The sequence below is a fragment of the Tenrec ecaudatus genome, chromosome X (assembly GCF_050624435.1).
Source record: "Tenrec ecaudatus isolate mTenEca1 chromosome X, mTenEca1.hap1, whole genome shotgun sequence".
Taxonomy (NCBI): Eukaryota; Metazoa; Chordata; class Mammalia; order Afrosoricida; family Tenrecidae; genus Tenrec; species Tenrec ecaudatus.
In genome coordinates, this window is record NC_134548.1 from 151,674,926 (window position 1) to 151,685,409 (window position 10,484).

Consider the following 10,484-nt stretch of genomic DNA (forward strand, 5'->3'; position numbering starts at 1 on the left):
CCAGTCTGTTGGGGCACCACGCCCTGGTCCCAAAGTCCAACTGCAGCATTCCCTGGGGACCTCGCCGCTCCATTTCCTTGCCCTTCTATTGCACCCCCTTAATGTTTTGCCTCGGTGTGGCGGCATCTGATCAGGTGCAATTCCCACACTGTGTCTCTGGTGTTGTCCCCTATAGGGCTATGGGTCCGTGAGGGGTGTCATGTCTCATAGTGGTGCCGACCATGTGGTCCTCTCTGTCGACTGACTGCTCTAATTGGGAACATCAACCTCCTGGCCTGGTGGGCCATGATGTGCTCCACTCTCTCCTCCTGCCCCTTCATCTGCTCCCGTGTGCTCCGATCAGACATGTCCCTCTCCCGGAGCTGCAGATTCAGTGCCGTCCTTTCAAATAAATTTTTAAGGCATTGTAGTTTCTAATAGAGTTTTTGAAATTAACCCTTTATCTTATGTATTATTGCTAAATACTTTCCCTAATCTGTGGGTTCTCTTAAATCTTTTAATGATGTCATCTGATGTGCATAAATGTTGCATTTTTAGAAGGCCTCAGTCCTTTAATTTGTCTCAAAAAACAGTTTTATGAGCACATTTCATACAATTCAATAGTTGAATCATATCGAGAGGAGTTGTATAATCATTACCATAATCAATTTGGGAATGTTTTCTTCATTCTTGTACTCATTGTTATTAGCTCCACAATTTTCCCCGACTCCCCCTGTCTTACCCCCAATAAATCACTAATCCAGCTACCGTCTCTCTAGATTTTCCTACTCTGGATTTTACATACAGAAAAACATTTAAAAACAAAATAATAAAATAAAACAGAGAAAACCCTCAATTAAAAAAATCAGAAAATATTAAAAACTAGAATAAATTAGAAATGGGTCAAAAGAGGCGAAATGATAAGGTGTTAAATTTTAACCTAACTACATCTGCAATCATCCACTTGCCAAGGCACTCTGTTAGCAAGGCTATTCCGAATCCTCAGCTATTATCAAAGGCTTAATCTACGGGGGGACCTTGCAAATAGATTTTGAGCTTCCACTGTTATCTGTAGCTTTCTAAACACCCGGGGCTCACAACTTAAGCTCTGATACAATTTCCTCCTTCAGATTCGGATTTTATTATTTATTATCTCTGGATCGCACAAGCCTGAGCGCTTCTTCCATGTGAGCTCAGTTGATGCTTCACTTAGGTGGCTGCTTGTTGGACGATAAGCCTTTAAGACCCAGACCCATTCTTTCTGATAGCCAGCCACTATCTAGTTTCATTACCACATTTTTACTATGGCACCCATAATTTCAGTGATCTTTTCATATGAGTGAGCATCAAGCAGGGTCATGTCAGAAGAAATAGTTGTTCTTAGATCGGGGCTAGAATTAAATGCGAACCTGTGGTAGTTTACATAATCTGTTGTCAATTTGAAATTTCGGGGTGAAGAGGTGGCCGCAGCTTGATGACCTCATTTGGAGGCACTAGGGAGATAAATAGCTCTTTGGAGGTGGGACACAAGCACACTTCCTGTGAGACATTCCTGCAGAAAAGACATATGAAGCCTCACTAAAGCCCTGGAACTGAAGGAGCCACATGGAGACCCCTGCCAGTGCTGAGATACTTCCACTGCCACTGGATTCACAGGATCTTCCACCCACTGGTCTGTGATCTTCCTGAATTTGGATCATTGCATGTGTTGCATGATTCTGAAGAGGAATTTATAGATTGGTATTGTACATGTGTGCTAATATCAGACTTATTAACTTGATCTGGGCTCTGGGATGTTTTCACAAAATTTAATTGCCCTTGTATATAAAGTTTTTTCTTATACATATATGAGTGTCTCTCTGGATTTGTTTCTTTAGTTTACCCAGACTAACATATAGCCTCAAATCTATTCATATATCTATGGTTTATATATGTCTCTGGTTCACATTAGAACATCTATTTTTTCTTCCATAGCGTGAATATTTTTCACTAAGTTCAGTAGTGTATTTATGCCTTATATTAGGACCCTTAAGTTTGTCCTTATTTTTTTTTACCGTGAGAGAAATTTACTTTAAAATAGAAACTTACTTACATACATACATTAAGCTTTAAAAGAATCAAGATTTTTAACCCAAAGAGCAGAAAGGCTATTTGATCCCCGAGAGTCCGTGTGGAATGATTCAGGTAGCACCTGAAGTCCTCAGAAAGAACAGGTGGAAAAAGCAAAAGTGGACTGTGTGGAAGGGGCCCTGCGCCCTTGCTCCACTCGGGGTGCGGACGCCTGTGGCACTGGGGACCCTGTGAGCTGGCAGAGCTCCCTGCCTCGTGCCAGGTGGCCAAGCGGAGGGGCTCCAGGCAGAGGGCACTCGGTCCTGGGCCGGGCCAGGTGCGAACAGTTCTTTCCAAAGGGGACCTGGGAGAGTGACGAGGTGTGTTCAGAGGTTTTGGCAACGAAGAAGATGGTGACGTCCAGGACCCCCACCAAAGCTTCCAGAAACACTCAGTGAACCCACAGTCTGAGAGAGACGCAGTAAGCGTGGGCGGCTGGCCGGCAGTCCCAGTGGGCGGCTCCCACAGTCTTGAGGCCTAGTCTGGGTGGGGCTTGCGCTTGGGCTTGTCTTCGTAGGACTCCCCGAACTCGTTCACTCTGCTCTTATCCACGGGATAAAGCCATCTTTGGTAGAGGTAGACCAGGAAGACCACGTCGTCTCGGAAGCATGCCAGCCGGTGTGAGGTGGGCATGGTGATGATGAAGGCGAAGACGTCATCGATGAAGGAATTGAATGCTTTGTAGGTGAACGCCTTCCAAGGCAGATGGGCCACCGACTTCATCTTGTAGTTCACAAAGAGCTGGGGCAGCATGAAGAGGAAGCCGAAGGCATACACCCCGTTAACAAAGCTGTTGATTAACCAGGAATACCAACTTTTGTACTTGATGTTCAGGAGGGAATACACAGCTCCCGCAATACAGAGCGGGTAGAGCAGGTATGACAGGTACTTCATGGCCTGCGTGTCATACTCCTCAGTCTTGCGCTCGGATTCACTGGACGTGCCAAACTGAAGTTCAGGCCTGAGGCCTCTCCAGGTGACAGTCATCTTCAGTGCTTTTTTCACTTTCCACAGCTCGATGGCCGCTCCAACACCAGCCGGGACCAGCACCAGCAGACTCGTCTGCTCGTCCAGGAGGAAAAGGAAGATGACCACGGTGCTGAAGCATCGCCAGAGCACTGCTTTGGTAGACATTCCGATCATGCTCTTTTTTTTCTTCCAAAAGCTGATGTCGTTTTTAAACGCCAGGAAATCAAAGAGGAGGTGAAAGGCTGCAACGAAGAAGGTCAGCGCTAAGAAATACAGGTTGGTGTCAACGAAGATGCCCTTGACCTCGTCTGCGTCTTTCTCGGAGAAGCCGAACTGCTGCAGGGAGTACACAGCGTCCTGCATGTGGATCCAGAATCGGAGCTTCCCCAGCGAGATCTTGTCGTAGGAGACAGTCAGCGGCAGCTCCGTGGTGGAGCGGTTGATGACCATCAGATCCTTGACACGACTGCTCAGCTGGTCAATGAAGAGGATGGGAAGATAGTGGACTGTTGCCCCTAACTGGATCATCTTCATGTAGCGATGCACGTCGGCGGGCAGGGAGGACCCATCGAAGACGAAGTCTTCCACCATCACGTTCAGCGTCAGCCTGGGCCGCCAGTGGGAGACGGGCTCGTCCAAGGCACTGGTTGGCTTCTTCTCCTCCTCGATTTGCTGCGTGGTCGACTCGCCAGTGAGGAGGTTGATTTCTTCCGGTTTGGGGACCATGTAGGTGGTGAGAGGGCTGACTAGGTGCACCTGCTTCCCGTCGTGCCATGGCAGGACCCCCGCATGATGGAGGAAAATGTAGGCGTACAGTGTCCCGTTGTTTCTCGTCTTCTTGGGTACAGAAACATTTACGGTCCTCTCAAACTTGGACTCCACATCAAAGTCTTCCACATTCAGCACCAGGTCGACGTTGTTCTCTGTGCCCAGGTTGGAGCGCGTGGTGGTGTACACACTGAGCTGCAGCTTGGGCCTCCGCGCCAGGTACGGCTGGATGCAGTTGCCGTCCTGGGCGCACGGGCGAGTGTAGACGATGCCGTACATGACCCAGCAGGTGTGCACCACGTACACCACGAACACGCCCACCACCAGGCTGGTGAAGGAGCTGCGGCCGCTCCACATGGCGGCGCCGCAGTCCCCCGCCCGGCCGAGGGACGCGCCGACCCCGGCCCCCTCCCTGCCGCGGGCCCCCGCCCGCCCGCCGGCGCCCTGAGGGACGCTCCGGCCACCGCCGCTCACGCGAGAGCCTCCGCGCGCCTCCGCCAGCGCCGCGGGGGAACGAACGCGCCGCGCGCCGTGCCTGGAGGGCCACCCTGCATGCTCCTGACCCGCGGCCGCCCTCCGACCTCTGTCCTTATTTTTTAATTGATGGTCTTTATGGTTAGGGGCTTAATATTTAAGTCTTTGATCCATCCTTGAGTTCTTTTTTGTACATGGTTTGAGGTATGGATTCTCTTTTATTTTTTGCAGGTGGAGATTCACTTTTTCCAGCACCATTTATTGAAAAGGTCATCTCTTCCCCACCTTAATGTGTTTTATTCCTTTATCAAAAACCAGGTGTCTGTTTTTGACCCAGTCTGTGCACTATAGACTACTGGGATTTTAGACTCTGTTCTTTCGCGGCACCTTCATAAGACACACTAAAAGGTCTCGATCTGGAAACCCCACTAAGTGAACTGTGCTTTATCTGAAACTCGCCTGCAGCCATTGGACTTAAGGCTGAAATTCCCTAATGTGAGAAGAAGCAGATGACTACTAGCCTACGGGCATAGAACTGGCAGATGTTGGACTTTGGTTCATATCTCTTGCCTTGAGGATGCCCAATGAATGGTGGGCTGGGACTACCCTATATTTATGATTGTAATGCCCTCCTTGCTTCATATGACATGTGTTAATCTGGTAGGCATGGTTCTGCTTCTGTGAATGAATATTATTGGAAAGTTTCCCTATTGCCAACCCTTGTTGTTTGTGTAAATATTGTCCAGTCACTTGAGTTTAATCTGTACAAGTCAACAATTCCTGTATTGGGGTTCATAGCTGGCCTACACTTGCATAGTTTCCTTTTCTCAACAGTGTTTTGAATTCTGTACCATTGACTAAACTAATGACACTATCAATATGTAGGCATTACACATTAGGCTGCTGCTAACGGCAAAGTCAGCTATTTGAAACCACCACCCAGCTCCTCAGGGGAGGGATGAAGCTTTCTACTCCTGTGAAGACTCACAGGGGCAGTTCTACCCTGCTATGGGGTTGCTATGAGTGAGCGCTGACTTGATGGAAGTGGAAGTGATGAGTCGGGGGTGGGTGGGTTGGTAATGTTTTCTAACCAAATATAATGAAGTCTCTAAGGTGAACCATAGACATATCTAAACCATAGATTCATGAGTGGATTTGGGTTTGTTCTTAATTCTATCCCCAATCTAAGAACAAGTAGTTCCTATGACATGCCCCTACTTGATGTTTGTCCACATGAAGACATCACTGAATATAAGTGTGATGAAGAAACTAGACAGTACCTGGCTATCAGAAAGACTAGTGTGGGCTGCCTTAAAGACTTGTTTTCAAACAATCAGCCATCTGAATGAGGTGCCAATTAAGTCCACATAGGAAAAGCACACCAGCCAGTGTGATCCAAGCATTTTGAATAATATAATCAAAATGTAAAGGAAGGAATGGTATTATAGTTTAAATTGTGAACACCTGGTTTATAGGAAGCTATGGATAACAGAGGAAGACCAAAATCAATTTGCGGGGTCCACACATGGATTAAGCCTCTGTGTTAGTCTGGGCACTTTAGAGAAACAAATCCACAGAAATTCATGTATAAAAGAGAGTTTTATATAAAGAGTAAGTTCACATGAAGAAAAACATCCCAACCCAGTGCTGCCCAAGCCCACAAGTACATTAACCCATTAACCCATGTCTCCAACACCAATCCATAAAATCGTCCTCCATCTCACAAAACACACACTGTGATGCCGACTGCAGGAGGAAAACCAAATCAGTGAATGTGTAAGCATCTCAGCACTGGCAGGGGTCTCCACGCGGGTGCTCCAGCACCCAGGGCTGCATTGGGGTAGGTCCATGTTGCTTCTTCTAAGGGATTTCTTGCAGGAAGTGAGTCTTGCCAGCAAAAGCAGGAAACTAGCTAAGGCAGCTTCACCCTGATCCGACCATCAGAAAGCAAGAGACCCAAGAACTAGAAAGGTAAGGCTCACCCAGCCATTTATCCCTCTGCCCTTAAATTAACCCTACATGTGTTTATTGGCCAGGTTGGCACAATAAACTAACCCCTCAATCCACCCCTTGCCAACCTGGCAACTGTGCATGATTCGTTAACTTCACAATTGCAATTAAATAACACGTACACCTTAATCCTATAACCCTGTGAATATGTTCCCCCACCTATGAAAGTTTGTAAGCCAACCACTTCATGCCTTTATCCCCCCAATTTTAATGATCCAATTTAACCTCCATTGAATTCCTTCTGGGTATAATTGAGGTATATGAATAGTCATATTATCAGACAGAGAGCTTTGCAAAGCTAGTTGTGGCTGATGTAGTTAGGTGAGAATGTAATATCATTTGATGTCCCTTTTGACACTTTAAAGCTGTTTCAGTTAAAAAATAAAGTGAGGGGAAATATACGTGGATGAAGTCCCTGGTGAATCCCCTCTGATCATAGACCAGGGATCTGACTAGCTTTGCTAAAGTACCGAATGCACTGGGAAGTTGATTGTTGCAGTTAGATTAAAAATCTGCACTCTTTTGATCTCTCTTATGATCTATTTAAATTTGGTCTACTTTTTAATATTTTTTACATTCTGTCCTATTGAGATTTTTAAGCTTTTACTGATATTCTTGTTAGTTGCTTTTTAAAAAATGATTTCTGTATATAAAATCCAGGGTAGGCACTGAAAAAGGGGACCAGACAAGGATGCCCCTTGTCTCCACTCCTATTTAAGATCGTGCTGGAGGTTTTAGCTAACAGCATAAGGCAAAGAAGTGACATCAAAGGTATTCGTCTGGGGAAGGAAGAGATGAAACTATCGTTATTTTCAGATGATATGATTTTATATATGGAAAATCCCAAAAGTTCCACAAGGGGAGTACTGGAAGCAATAGAAGAGTTTGGCAGAGTGGCAGGATACAAGATCAGCAAACAGAAGTCCATCGGACTGTTATACACATCAGATAAGACCACAGAAGAAGAGATAAAAAAAGTGGTGCCTTTCACAAGAGCCAAACACAAATTGAAATATCTAGGGATACACCTGACTGAAAAAACAAAAGATCTGTATAGGGAAAACTATAGAACACTATTACAAGAAACCAAGAACGACCTCCACAAATGGAAGAATATTCCATGCTCTTGGATTGGGAGACTTAATATAGTTAAGATGTCAGTTCTGCCAAAAGCACTATATAAGTTTAATGCTATCCCGATAAAATTACCATCATCTTTCTTCAAAGAGATGGAAAAACTGATTACCAACTTCATATGGAGAGGGAAGAAGCCCAGAATTAGCAGAGAACTCCTCAAGAAGGACACCATGGGAGGGCTTGCTTTACCTGACTTTGGCACATACTATGCAGCCACAGCTCTCAAAACTGCATGGTATTGGTACAATGACAGATACTCAGACCAATGGAAAAGAATTGAAAACCCAGAAATAAAAGCACCAGCATACACACAGCTGATCTTTGATAAGGGCCCCAAAAATATCAAATGGGAAGCCGATGCCCTCTTTAATAAGTGGTGCTGGAAAAAATGGATATCAACATGCAGAAAAATGAAGCAAGACCCTTATCTCACTCCATGCACAAGAATAAATTCAAGGTGGATCACAGACCTTGAAGTTAAACCCCAAACTATTACGACCATCAATGAGGGAATTGGGACCAACTTGAGAACTTTGGCGCAGTGAATACACAGGCTGTCAGAAATAGGGAAGGACACAAACACAGAGGAGGCACAAATTGACAAATGGGATATACTGAAGATAAAACACTTGTGTACATCTAAAGAATTCATCAAGAGCGTAATAAGAGAGTCCACAGACTGGGAAAACATCTTTAGCAATGACACATCAGACAAAGGCCTTATTACTAAAATTTACAATATTCTGCTAGATTCCAAAAAGAAAAAAAACAATAGCCCACTTGAAAGGTGGGTAAAGGACTTGAACAGAAATTTTACAGGGACAGAAATCCGAATGGTCAACAAACATATAAGAAAATGTTCCCGATCTTTAGCCATAAGAGAAATGCAAATTAAAACAACAATGAGGTACCACCTGACACCCTCAAAGGTAGCCCAATTCAAAAAATCAGAAAGCAACAAGTGTTGGAGGGGCTGTGGGGAGACAGGAACTCTCATCCACTGCTGGTGGGACTGTAAGTACGTACAGCCACTTGGAAATCAATCTGGCGATACCTAAAACAGATGGAAATAGAGTTACCATATGACCCAGCAATCCCCATACTGGGCATATACCCAGAAGAGGCAAGAAACAAACCAAGACCAGACATCTGTGCTCCAATGTTCATTGCGGCACAGTTCACAATTTCAAGGAGTTGGAAGCAACCGAAATTTCCATCAACTGACGATTGGATTAAAAAACCTTGGTACATACATACAATGGAGTACTACACATCACTAAAAAGCAGTGATGAACGTATGAGGCACATAGCGGCATGGAAAGAACTGGAGGAAATCATGCTAAGCGAGGTAAGTCAGGCACAAAAGGACAAGTACAACATGAGCCCGCTGAGGTAAGAATTAAAAATTTTTTTAAAAAAGCAAACGTGGCATAGGGGAAAACGCTACTGTATACAAACATTTTTGGGGTGAAGACTGTGTAGTATGGCAGAGACCAGACCAAAACCAGGGATGCACATGGTAGACAATGGTGGAGGAGGGAGTGGGAAGGAAAACAAAAGGATGAATATAAGGAAGAAAAAGGTGGTGGGGGCATGGGGCACTAATCCACCCAAGGGGAGGGTATTGTTTATATCTCCACAGGGAAAGGGGGACCAGAATTCAACCCAGTGCCGCAAGGTGTGAATGCAATATCCCGGTGTGGAGTAGGGAACCAGTGGAGGGGTCTGGGAGGCTGGTCCCAGCACCATAAATGAAGTGGATTCCTGCCCCTCCCCCGAAAAGAATTTGTTCCAAAGGACTACATTGACTCCGCAGCTCTGGGAGATGGGCATGTCTGATCAGAGCACACGGGAGCAGATGAAGGGGCAGGAGGAGAGAGTGGAACACAGCCTGGCCCACCAGGCCGTGAGGAGGATGTTCCTGAGTAGAGCAGCCAGTCCACAGAGAGAACAACATGGCTGGCCCCACTATGAGAAATGATGCCACTCAGTGACTCAGTGACTAAGGGCGATACAGGGGACAGCACCGGAGACACAGTGTGGGAATTGCACCAGACCTGATACCACCACACCGAGGCGAAGCACTGGGGGAGTGCAGTGGAACAGCAAGGGAATGGAGCGGCAAGGTCCCCAGGGAATGCTGAAAGTGGACTTTGGGGCCAGGGCATGGTGCCCCAACAGACTGGACTGGAAAATGCTCCTAAGGGCCAGCAAACGATCCCTGAACTACAAGCTTTTCTCTTGTGAAGTGTTCTGTTTTGTTCTTTGTTGGTGGTTTGTTTTTGCTGTTTTGTTGTCTGGTTGTATACTCTTGCTTTGTTTTCCTCTGTCTTCTTTTTGTGCATGTTAGTGTCTCCACAGGTCTGTCTGAATAGGACAGGCTGGATGAACTATCTGGAGGACAAACAATGGGACCGACAGTTCCGGGGGGACTTTGGGTGGGGGGTAGGGGGGTAAGGAAGTGGGGTTAAAAAACACAGGGACAAGTGAACAACATGGGACCCCAAATGGTAGAGAGGGGGGAATGGCAGGCCTGGTGGGGTATGATCAAGGGTAAGGTTGCGTAGAGAAGAGGTATACTCTAGCCCAGGTGGCGACGAAGCATGGTAGTAGGGCAGGAGGAAAGTCAAGGGAGATGGAGGAAAGAACTAGGAGTCAAAGGGCATTTATGAAAGTCTAGACAAAGACATGTACATGCAAATATATATAGGAGGATGGGGAAATAGATCGATGTGTCTATATTTATAGGTTAAGCATTAAGGTGGCGGAAGGACCTTGGGCCTCTACTCAAACACTCCCTCAATGCATGAATACTTTCTTTTATTAAATTGGAACTCTATAATGCTCACTCTCCCGACACAACCGCTGGAGCCAAAGTGGATTAACAAGTAAATGTGGTGAAGAAAGCTGATGGTGCCTGGCTATCAAAAGAGATAGTGTCTGGGGTCTTAAAGGCTTGAAGATAAACAAGCAGCCATCTAGCTCAGAAGCAACAAAGCCACATGGAAGAACACACCAGCCTGTGTGATCGAGTGGTC

At 45.9% G+C, this 10,484-nt stretch overlaps 1 pseudogene; it reads right to left on the reverse strand.

The window, feature by feature from the left end:
• Positions 1–2,012: 2,012 nt before the first annotated feature.
• On the reverse strand, positions 2,013–4,224 carry LOC142434195 (lipid scramblase CLPTM1L pseudogene; annotated as a pseudogene).
• Positions 4,225–10,484: the final 6,260 nt, after the last annotated feature.